Raw genomic sequence first — 13,007 nt, 5'->3', positions numbered from 1 at the left:
GTAGCCATGATTGGGAGAAAAAGGGCTACGTTTGATAGTGTATGTGGGGTGTGTGGGATATCCGATCATGTCCATGACAATCCAAGAACAAGAGGTGATCATGGTGTATGTACTTTGTAGGTGGGTAGGTGCACCTCGAGGTGATTTTTTCTTCTTCAATCTCTCTAATGAGTCCAAATCTTTGGTCCCTTCTCTGTCCCCCTATTGTTGGAATTGGGTTTAAACCCACCCACACCAAAGTTGAGACAATACTTTCTTAATAAATATTCATATATCCATGACTCCATATGCCAAGTTTATTATTCACTTGATAATATTATTGAGAATTATAAATCCCCAAAGAGGTCAATGTAATGTAACGTGCAGTCTGTAAAAAAATCTTCAAAAGAGTTCTTGAAGTTGAAATGATTACATGGACTTACAATTTTGGAGAAGAAGGTTTTTTGCCAAGAATAACATTCATTCCAAATTCAATGACTTTATCATTTGAAACAAGACGAAGGCAGTTTCCTATACAACTGCCACTTGCAATGACAATAAATCTCAAGGACAAAGTATATTCAAGTTGGGAATATATTCATCACCACCAGCATTTTAGCCATGGACATGCTTTATCAAGGAAAAATTCTACAAAATCCATAAAAATTTTCTTGGGAGTTGACAAAGAATATAGCAAAAAATACACAACCAATGTTGTCTATGAAGAAATACTAGAATTAACAAATAAAAGAAACTACAAAAGATATAAACACATATTTTGATATCTATAAAAGTCCAAAAATATATTAACATATTCATCAAAAAAATTAACAAAATAAACATTGAATATTATTAGCATTAAAACAAAGTTCATTAATTTCATGCTGATTTAAATCAATGTTAATAGGAGACGAAGAACAAATATTTTCATGCTCAAATTTCAAGGAATGCTCGACATAGAGATGGGAAGCATAAAGCAATCATTTGCCTCAAGAGACACTAACCTATACTTGCAAGTAGAAGGCCTGGAAATATGTAGAACTTGAATATAAACGAGCAATTCATCTTGACACTTATACTTAAACAATGTTCAAAATTAATTTTGTTTTGTAGTGCTCTATGTATGTCAAATTTTGCTACTTTTGAAAGCCCAACAAAAAATTTACTTAACAAACATTGCATACATTGTCTTTTTTCTTTTGCAGAATTCACAATTGTGAGTGATTGTATTATTTTAATGTTTTTTCTTCCATCCCATCTGGAAGACAAGTTTACACACTAGTAGATAGTAAGGGAGGGCGATGGAGGGGGCATAGGGATAAAGGGTTTCAATCTTGCAATGAGGTGCAGATCTCTCTCTCTCTCTCTCTCTCTCTCTCTCTCTCTTTCTCTCTCTTGGTGTGTCATGCAAGCATCTGAAGCCTTTGGCATGGAATTGTCTTGCTCATGTGCACGTTGCAACTAAAGCCTAGCTGGAGGCTAGGATAGAGCGTGTGAGGTCATGCACATGACATACAATGGATTCATGAGTGTGTAAACGAGCCTTCACGATTGCTTTGCAGGCGCACGAAGCCTCAAGCATTGCAAGAATCATATGGAGCCTACAGTTCCTCTTTGTGTGCATGTGGCTTGTTCTCTCTCTCTCTCTCTCTCTCTCTCTCTCTCTCTCTCTCTCTCTCTTCTCTCTCTCTCTCTCTCTCTCTCTTTTCTCTCTCTCTCTCTCTTCTCTCTCACTCTGCTGAGTGTGAGAAAGTCAGCCTTGACTATGGCAGTAATTATCCCAAGGAGATGTTGTTGTGGCTTCTCCTTATAATTATTGAGTAATCTCTCCCCCTCTCTCTCTCTCAAACACCAGTGATGGAAAGGCTAGAGGTTTCCATGACAATGATGCACTAGCCAAGGAGGAAATACACATGTTGAAGCCATGAGGTGATTTTTGTAGACATGCATGTTCTGTGTGTGTGTGTGTGTGTGTGTGTGTGTGTGTGTGCAAGTTTCTTGGTTGTCTCCACTCTCTCTCTCTCTCTCTCTCTCTCTCTCTCTCTCTCTCTCTTTCTCTCTCTCTCTCTCTCTCTCTCTCTCTCTCTCTCTCTCTCTCTCTTTCTCTCTCTTTATCCTTCTAGAGGCATCCATGGTGTTATCCTGGGGTTTGCTTTTACCCTTGGTAATCATTGACTACCAAAAATATATCACCTGTTTGAGATCTTGCTCTCAAAGAGCTTCCAGCCCACGGCATTGGTTGATTAGGCGAGAAAGGCCTCTTGGTTAAAGTAGCCTTGTAAATGACTTTTTTTATTATACTTTTTTTTATTGTTTTTTTAGATGGTTTACTGTGGTGAGGCGTGACAGGTGAGACTTGAATGCAATAATGGTTTGGAATGAAGGGTTTCTCCTCAGTCTGACGGGCGCTATTTGGGGCAATCTTTAGCTGTAACGGCGCCCATAATTATGGGCTTATGATGTAGTTTGATGAAGGCTCTGGCGCGGTGGACCTTCTTCTTGGATATAGGCCATCCTGTGCGGGCTCCGAGGATGTGGTGAGTTGTTCTTCCCGGTTTTATTCTCTCTCTCTCTCTCTCTCTCTCTCTCTCTCTATATATATATATATATAGATATATATATATATATATATTAGATCGGACTTTGTATCATATTGACCACATTGTAAACCTCTAGTTTGCTTAACCCTTGTAAAACATTGACATAACTCATAACTCTAAATTAGTGGAATTTTACAATACTTTCTTAGAACAGGGGAATACTACCACTGAAGTTAAAAGGATTACTCCATACCCCACCACGTGGGGGGAATGCATGAGCTGCCACTTAAAATGGTTGTAATATTGGACGAATTTTGATGGGAATTAAAAGGGAATAACCCTATTTGTAATGCCCTGTTCGGTGAGGGTGGCTTGATAGTTCTGTTGATACGTGACTCTGGTGAGTGCATCCCCCCCTCACGCACTATTCTTAGGGGTTCATGAGGCTAGAGCGCCGTTCTCTACTCTGTCGAAATGGTGGGCAATCAATACAACCCTGCTGCCGTGAGTTGTACTTCAATATATAGTCTCTATAGTCAACTACGAGCGGGATATGCGGAGTTGGTGCTGCTTTATAAGGTGAGCTATATGCTCACTTGGTTTTCATTTAGCAAGGGTGGGTGTGTATTTCCTTGCGTGTATACTCTACATAGTTACTCTTTGTGTACAATCTGCATACTTCCTTGTCTTCGAAATTATGGTCCCAAGCAAGAAAATTGTAGTGGAATCTACAGAGGCGAGTCAGATTTTAATACTTCAAAACACCTTAGGCTTTGGTCTTTTTTTCAATAAGGCATGATATGCTCTTGCTCTCTCAATGGGTAGTATTTCTGATCTTTTCAAACGTTATGAGGGGTTTAAAATGGTATTAGTAACCATTAGCTAGAACACAAATTTTTGGTTGAGCTGAGACCTAGAGGCTGGCTAATCTCTTACTGTTGCTCTGTCTGTGGTTGCCGATTATACCAACAGAAACTTTGCTATAGCTTATAGAATGATCATGGGTTAAGATTCGGTACTGCTAATTATAGTAGGTGGTCCTAACGGGCTATCTTTCGGCCTTTTATGATTTTTTATACATATTCTTTTTGTTGTTCTCCGTGTAGATATGGAAATAAATGACATCAGTTGGCCTTTCAATGGTATGTTCTTGGTTGGGGTTTCCTACTACTGACCCTTAGCATGGTTTTGACTAGAAAGGTTGATGGCCCGTAATTTACTACAAACTAATATGGTTTTTTAAATCATTAACAATAACTCATAATTGAGGTTTACTTAGCTGGATTCTTCATTTAGCATAGGTTTGCCTGTAAATGATGTATACCAATTGGAGATGCCTACTGCTAATCCCAATCATGGGTGTTGTGTTTTTTCATAGGGGATGATGGCTTGCGTGGTATTGGAAACTGATATATGCTTTTTAACTAGTTGTTTGGTGCAGCTAATCATACTTGATGCACGGTTTACCAACATTAGACTATGGTAAATGTACAGATGTATTTTGTTGGCGCTTGATTGATAGAATGTGCCTCATCTGAGATTAACAGACTTTATTAGCTCTGTTTAAGGTTTAGTTTGGCCGTGTATCTGGGGTATGCAGGTTATTCTAACCGTTTATGAGTATCATTTTCTCATCTACATGGTATTTATGGGCTCTTCTTGAACCTGGCTATGATTTAACGTTAGTAAGCAGGTGTTTTTTGGCCTAATTTTTGGTCGGTACGATATCTCTTGTAATTCGGTTTATACTGGCTCTCTTTCGGCCTAATCTATGAGATGACTGCAATATGGCCTGCCTGGCTTTCCGAGGTTATAACTACTAACTTGAAAACTGGTTTTTGCAGTTCAAGTGATGGTCTAAGTTATACTGGAACTTCAATGGTTTATTGAATTACTAAAATAAGCTTTCTAAATGAATTTTAAGATAGCAGATTGGTTTATGGGATTAAGAGCTTTTTTCGGTGGTTTTCTTTGTCAAATTGGAAAAATTTGAGGCTTTATTTCGCATTTGACTAAAGGAATGTTGCTTTATAACTTCACATTAGGATACGGATTGTACAGATCATAGAATTGAGCCTAACACTTTGTGGATTTGTTTTATAAACAAACAAGAGATTATATTTTTTAGAATCCGTGGTCTTTGAAAAGGCGGTTACACATCACTATAATTCTCGCAGCATGCTTTTCTTCTTTGTTAGTACCTAGGTGACATGGATGACAACTAGGTCACCCTAGTTACCTGTTATGCGGTTTAAAAACTAACAATTAGTTTATTTTGTTACTGTGGATGCAGGTAAGGGTGTCCTTTCCTTGGCTGTCTACTATTTGAGAGGATGTAATGCTGTACACTGATACTGTAACACGAATCAAGACCTTCTTTCCCTAATATGGCCTAATACTGTGATGTATTTGTTTGGATATTCAATCAAAAGGAATACACAATTTTTTACTATGGACTGTAGACATTGGTCTTTGTAATTTGTCTCATGTGTTATGTATATTGTAAATAGATTACTCTCTCTCTCTCTCTCTATCTCTCTCTCTCAGTAATATAATGTTAATCTACCTTTTGAGGCTTATAATTTGTACATTTAATCAAATGAAACATGTCATTTCTAGTCGCCTTCAATAGTCTCTGCATGTCTCCTTTCTTTCTCTCAGCATCGTCTTCTCTCTCTCTCTCTCTCTCTCTCTCTCTCTCTCTCTCTCTCTCTCTCTCTCTCTCTCTCTCTCTCTCTCTCTCTCTCTCTCTCTCTTTCTCTCTCTCTCTCATGCCATCCTTATGCTCCAAGTCAAACATGAAAATGCCATTCCAAACATCTTGACAAACTTGTCATTCTATTGCAGCATAATCAAAGAATGGTGTGTAGAATTCTATGATGGTGCTGATGTCAAAGCCGCACATGAAGAAAAGGGGGGATAAACAAAGAGGCACAATGACGATCAAGAAGTCAAAGTTCAAGATTGATCCAAGAGAATCTCGCCATTAACTTGTATCAATCATCTATGCACTACACGTGTTGCAAGGCACACACAAAAAAGAAGAACGCACATGTTAGCAGAGTTGCACATAAGCACTGATTCAATAAAACCCACATGCCCCTTTCTCAACGATTGTGTTTGAAAGGGTGTATTGTAAGTCAAATCCATTTTCCTAGTAAGCGTCTCACCAGTGCCAACTCATCAAGAAATGAAACGATGCAACTCTACATGCGCACCCTTTCCAATCTTCCTTTGACGCTTACAAATTTTACATTTAATCAAATGAAATATATCATCTATAATTGCCTTCACTGTTTAAACATACATGTCCCTTTACTTTATTTATGATACTCGTTCGTTAAAACAACCCTTCAAACAATATTACAAAAAATAGTCAAACAAGAAGTCGTCCAATTTTAAACCAACAACCCTTGGATTAGCTTCACTTAAGAATATCTACTTGCACTATTATGTCCGATCGGTATATACATTATTCATAAAAACCTTCGTCATCTTGAGCGTCCCATATCACTCGACAAGTAGTCGTTGTGCTAATCCGGATGTACTCCCTCCACAGCAACAACGATGCCAATCTGGGCGTCATCCTCACACCACGGAAAAACAAAACTGTAGTACCCAGCTCGGCTAATCTATGTATACTCCCACCACAGCATCAACGGTGCCATCTTGGGTGTCATCTCACGCCTTGGCAACTGCCACATAATGCCAGTGCTAATAAGTAGAGAGACTTGAGAGAAAACATACTGAAGGTTTTGGACAAACATTCTTTCCTGTAGCAATTAGTTTAACCAGACATTCTTTCCTACTTGTCAAACATATGCCGAGTTTCTTGGGGTTAAGCCCCTTGGTTTCGGTCCGTGTTTTCTTTTCATAAGGTAACTAATCTATTTCTATGGTCTCGCATATGCAATGATGAATAACTTGAAATTTCAATACTAACCTGTACCATAGCTCTAATTGATCCGATTGGTGAAGACATAGCATGTTCCGCAGGAGTTCCCCCATTACTTATACCGGGTTCATGGTCATTAGCACCTTGGGTTCGAGCATGCTTTGGAGCCATTTTTTTGTAATACACTTAGGTTATACACTTAGAACTCTAAATTGGTCGATTTCCCCAGTGATTTCCTTGAAATCTAAGGTCATTTTTACATATAAATAACCTTGTTATTTTCCTTGAATATTACCCTACTAAAATTTTCCAAAGAGAGTCTGTAATTTGAATACTCGCCAACTCAGATTCACACTTAATGTTGTTGCACTACATCTAATTTATCTATATATCACAATCTTTCCTAATCTTAATTAATCAAAAATTAAGTGTGTAAAATACGAAATTGAAAGTTTAGAAATGTATTTCTTTTATGCATGACATTTCTAATCCAATTCTAACTTCAATTTATATACTTCAACTAAATCAATTTTTAGTATTATTCAAAATACTAACTAATCTAATTGATAATAAAATTGGTGAACGAGGATTTTATCATGCATAATGAGAGTGTGATGAGTACTTCTTATGTATTAACTTTCAATTAACTAAACATAAGTTAATAGTTAAGATGTATAAACTGGAGAGCGTAGGTATAGCTAGAGAGATTAGAGTAAGAGAGAACACACACACATCTTTTCTAAAGCTAATTGAACCTTACTAATACATTAAAGAGATTAGAGTATGGGGGAATATACACACATCTTTTCTAAAGCTAATGGAATATTACTAATCCACTAGAGAGATTAGAGTAAGAGAGAACATACACACATCCTTTCTAAAGCTAATTGAATCTTACTAATCCACTAGAGAAAGTAGAGTAAAAGAGAACACACACACATCCTTTTCTAAAGCTAATTAAACTTTGCTAATCCACTAGAAAGATTAGAGTAAGAGAGAACATACACACATCCTTTCTAAAGCTAATTGAATCTTACTAGTCCACAAGAGAAATTAGAGTAAAAGATAACATACACACATCCTTCCTAAAGCTAATTGAATCTTACTAATCCACAAGAGAGAGTAAGAGATAACACACACTAGAAAGATTAGAGTAAGAACATACACATATCCTTTCTAAAGCTAATAGAATCTTACTAGTCCACAAGAGAAATTAGAGTAAAAGATAACATACACACATCCTTCCTAAAGCTAATTGAATCTTACTAATCCACAAGAGAGAGTAAGAGATAACACACACACAGATCCTTCCTAGAGCTTATTGAATCTTGCTAATGCATTAGAGAGATTAGAGCACGAGAGAATACACACATCATTTTTAAAACTAATTGAATGCTTAATTAATACGTACATACTAGTCCACTAGAGTTTTTGCTCTCTTAGTGGTTTGTGGACGTCTTCTCTCTAAGAGAAGTTACAGCACTTCATGAGCGTTATAGAGGCAATCTATATGTTTAAAGTGTGAGTATGGATGCTCTATTTATAGCAGAAAAGAAAACGTTCAACTTTGTTTTTCCAAAAAGAAAAGAACATCCAAAATTCATCACCGCGTTTTTGGTCCCCTTGTGGTACCCATCAACTTGACCAATTTGTCCTCATCATCAAGTGATAAGGCCACACAGCCCCCCCTCATTAAGATTAGTCAAGACTAACCTCTCCTTTCCATGTGACTGTGTGTCCCACTTTGTCCCCTCCTATGTGAGTCTAGGTGAGTCCATGTGCCTTCATGTGTCGTCCATGTGTATCTTTTGACTTTATGATTATTTTATTTATTTTCTTACCTTACATTTCCAAGTTAAACTTTACTGTCTTAGACTAACTTTACAGTAGTAAGAGAAAATTCTACAATCAGTAAATAAATATTGTAATAAGCTAGACATCTTTTGTATAGCTAAACATGTTAGAATTTTGTAGCGTAAATTTTAAATTCGAGTTTTTCTCAGCCTATGGTTCATAATTTGAAATCAAATATCTTCAATAATAAGTGATGGTTGAAAAATTCAATTGCATAATAGAACTTGTGTGAAATTTGGAAGTAGAGACCTTATAGGAACATTCATTGTGGCTGATGTCTTTGGGACTAGATTTGAAAAGCCAGTGAATGGGTTCAGATTGAAGAAGTTCTAGGGGAGGCCACCTCATTTGGATTGGCCTCAAGAAGGGTTGATTGAGTCAGAAGGAACTCCAAAGCATAGAATTATTAGAAGTAGTGCTTCTTAGCAAGCTGTGGTACAATATATTGGCAAGAAACAGCTTGACTTTTATGGTCCAAACCAGGAGGAGCATTTTGCAATTATACAGGATGCTCGACCAAGTACATGGAGACATCATAGTTTGATTTAGAGGTACCAAGAGCTTGTAGCTCTGTATTGGCCAGCTAGATTCTACGTTGTCAGAGTTGTGCAGGTTGGATTTAGCTCGGTCGGAGTTTTTAAGGAGGGAAGTTTTGAAACAAAAATTCATTTGTGAGACATTTTCCACTAAGTAGAATCATCACAGCGCAGGGGAGATTAGATGCTTGTATAAGTGGGGGTGCGCCAATCAAAGTTCTACTCCATCACATCATTCTAGTCCTTCATGCATGTTTTCCCCCTGAGCCTCTACCGTCTAGACCCATCTTCCACTTGCCCTTAGCTATGGTGAAGGGTAGGACTCCACATGCCATGCATCTTGCTGATGATGTTGATGATCAGCCTCCAAGGAGATTACGTCAAAAAGGGGTTGTGGTCAGCGTGGACATCAACATTCTTGAGGAGGATGAAGCTTCTACAAATTGAGGAGGTAGAGGTGGAGACCCCACTTAGTGTTGTAAAGCTAAGGCCATCCCTTATGGACCCTTTTATGGATTTCAAGGTCGGCATCGATTGCAGAACTGAGGTGAATGATGCTTGGCTACACAAAGTGGGATTGCATGATTTTGCAAACTTACCCTGGATTCACTGGAAAAACAACTACTATGCCAAGTCCCAGTTGGAGATTTTAAGAAAGTCCAAAGGTATGATTTCCATCACTGTTTTTTTCACCCCTAAATTGGTGTCGAAAGTTTTCAAATTATCTCTAAAGGGTACAACAACTGTCCCAAAGTGTTCTGAGGTGCTTCTTAGAAAACATTTTTGTTATAGTGAAGTGGGCAAAAAATATTACATGTTGACGAATGTAGGTTATGGTAGAAGAGAGCAGTTGAAATGGTATTTGGGGAGGCTTTGCTTCTGAATGAAATTTGATTACATGTCTAAGGAGAACTATGCTCCTTTATGATTTGCAGAATAAGGGGGTGTTGTGAATTGAGGCCATTGGCTCTATGAAAAGCTGTCAGTTGAAGTGTTTTTGTTGGACAAAAGGAAGTCTCATAATGGTAGTAGGCAGTCTGCCTACCGTGCTGCCATGTTTACTTATGACCACAAGCTTCCAAACGAGATTCATTACAAGGATGATCAAGCTTTGCTTGAATCATCTAGCAAGGCAGTGGTTCCAAAGAATGATTAGAGCTCTATTCAGAAAAGGGATTTAGAAGCTGAGTTAGGGGGTGATCAAAAAAATTTGGAGTCTTTTAGATTCCTTGTGCAAGCAGGATATACTGGGGAGGAAGCTTTTGGGTGCTTGCATAATTCAGAAATGGTTTAGTCCATGAGAAATCTGGAAAAATCTGTGCCTAACCCTCAGATTCAAGAAAAGGCACCAACAAATCTTGGTAAAGTGTTTACACTATCAAAGAAAAGAAAGCTGGATACTGAGACAAAGGACATTGCAAAACAACTATAATTTGCAGCCCCTCCAAGCAGTCAAATGGTGGAATCAAGTCTATTGGTTGAAGATTTAGGGATGGCTGTGAAAATGTTGGCTGAAGTTCATGATTTTTTGAAATAGCAACGTCAGATGGAGCATCAGCTGCAATCACTGGCAGAAATAGGGGTAGCAAAAGTTATGTTGTAGGAACATGGTGAGCTAGTGCAGGGTTTGACATTAGAGCTAGAGGAGCTGAAGTGTCAGCATAAAGATGAATTTCAAAATTTGATGGTGCAACACACAAAAGTGAGATTGCTAGAGTCAAAATGTCCCTGTTCAAAGAGTGGACACAAGCCTTAGAGGGTAGAGTTAACGGTGAGCTTGAGAAATTCGCTACTAGAAATGTGGAATTGTAGGTGCAAAACCAAATAATTGATCTGAGGTTGAAGCCTTTGTTGGATTTATAAAAGTAGGTGTTGCGTCGGGAAGAAGTGGATGTCAATGGGGTGATCATGTATGAAGGGAGGAATCCCAATCCTCGAGCGAGTACTTCCGAGTGAACAAGAAACTGAGCGAGCATAAGCAGTGAAAAAGATTGGATCAAGATCTCAATAGTTACTCTATAGAGTATAGTGTAGCAAAGTAACCATGTTGCATCTCAAATAGTCTCAAACAAAAAATCCATACTCTTCCTTTAATGTGTTCACACACATTAAAATAGTCTGAAACAAAAGAGCCATACTCTTCCTTTAATGTGCTCACACACACATTGATACATAGTCATATCCTTGCTTCTGAACCATCTTGTTGAGCATATTCCAAAACTCTATTTGTGCAAACTTATTCTCCATGGTAAAGACATCTTCTACCCTTCTCTCTCTCTCTCTCTCTCTCTCTCTCTCAATGATTCTTTGATTAATTTAAAAATAAATTACCCTTATGTAAGGTGTCTATTGCATCATTCCATCTACCAATGCACCTCATTGTCAACGGCCCTACCTGAAGAAATGGAAGAGAGCCACATTTAATGTGAATTCCACAGGAAGGTTCCAAAACTCTATTTGTGCAAACTTATTCTCCATGGTAAAGACATCTTATACCTCTCTCTCTCTCTCTCTCAATGATGCTTTGATTAATTTAAAAATAAATTACCCTTATGTAAGGTGTCTATTGCATCATTCCATCTACCAATGCACCTCATTGTCAACGGCCCTACCTGAAGAAATCGAAGAGACCCACATTTAATGTGAATTCCACAGGAAGGCTTTGATAAACTGCAAAAGCGAACGAAGAGGCCCTCCACCAACAGCGACACAAACCCAATGTGTACAATCAATAGGTTCAATGACTTGGATGCCACAACATCCGCGGTAATGCGATCAACTAATTCACCATCATTAACATCTCTACGTTCTTGACCATAGGATAATCTGCCATCTCTAGATGAGACTCTTACAAGATCGTGACCCTAGTATAAGAAACAACTTGAATCCGCTCCTCTGGCTTCCTTTAACTTGTTGTTGTCCTCATGCTGGAGCATCTCCGACACTACCTTGTGGACTTGTCCCACCCCTATTAGGCGGTGCTCTGTTTTGCAAATTCTGAACAAATTGAAATCCCATTGTGCACCTACCTGAGCACCCCATAGGGTACCTCCCTCCAAAGCCTGGTGGCTGGATTGTTGGCGACTACAACCAACAACTTTGACACGACGGTGTTGGCTAGGAAAGGCAAATATGAGGGTCCCTATTAGTGTTAGGGAAAAGTGTGCCTAAGCTTTGCCTTAAATCGGTTGAAAACTCAAAACAACAGAGGATTGAAGGGAAGTGAAGAAGGAGAAAATCTACTTTAGAAATGTTAAAAAATAGAGTTAAATTGTTAAAAATGCCGATTACTTTAGAAAAAAATAATCTTTCAATTCATCCTAAAGGGAATTTTGTACGTTCGTAAAATTGATTCCAAACATTAGGACTCCCTATTCATAGAAGCCTACTGGATGTTTGAGGCACACTAGCTGAGGCAAGAAGGTCAACCCTCTTAATCATTTTCACCAAATATAAAGCGAAACCTTTAGAGCATGTCTGCAGGTTGTGGGAGACAGAGCATCGCATGCATGGAGGAAAGAGAGACAAGTAGCATGCTGGGGAAAGCACAAAGTGCAAGAGGCTGCGGGGTGTACGAGCCGCCTACATAGCGAGAAAAATAACCTTGGACGACTACCACATATTAAAAAAAGCGCATCTAGTGTTTGCAAAGCTCTCCAAATGAGGCTACGTTACCGCATACTCTTTCTGAGAGCTTTTGGAGTTAGTTTTCAGAGCGAGCTGCAAAGAGGAGACCCTTCTCAATGAAGGCTTCGTGGGCAAGGGAGGGGGAGGTGATGAAGATCATGGGGATACTGCAGCTGACATGAAAGGTAAAGATGGTGCCAAGCTAATTGCAAAAGCGCTGCATGAAAGAAGGGACTCGGCTAGAAGAGAGATGAAGTCTCTCTCTCTCTCTCTCTCTCTCTCTCTCTCTCTCTCTCTCTCTCTCTCTCTCTCTCTCTCTCTCTCTCTCTCTCTCAAAACTGTCAAAAGAGTCTGCATAGACGTACGCTCTATCAGAGAGGTTATTTATATATATATATATAGAGAGAGAGAGAAATGGCTTTGAGACTTCTTTTGAGTGAATGGGGAGGCGCTCAAAGTTCAAACCCTGACACTGAATCGAGGATCATAGGATGAGTTTTTTCGATGGACGAGTACTACCTACTGCCTACCGCTTACCCACACGCCTCTTTGTCAATGCAGTCTCTCTATTATCTC

Source organism: Adiantum capillus-veneris, chromosome 7 (assembly GCF_014529385.1).
Source record: "Adiantum capillus-veneris isolate H3 chromosome 7, ASM1452938v2, whole genome shotgun sequence".
Taxonomy (NCBI): Eukaryota; Viridiplantae; Streptophyta; class Polypodiopsida; order Polypodiales; family Pteridaceae; genus Adiantum; species Adiantum capillus-veneris.
This window is presented reverse-complemented; position numbering follows the sequence as displayed.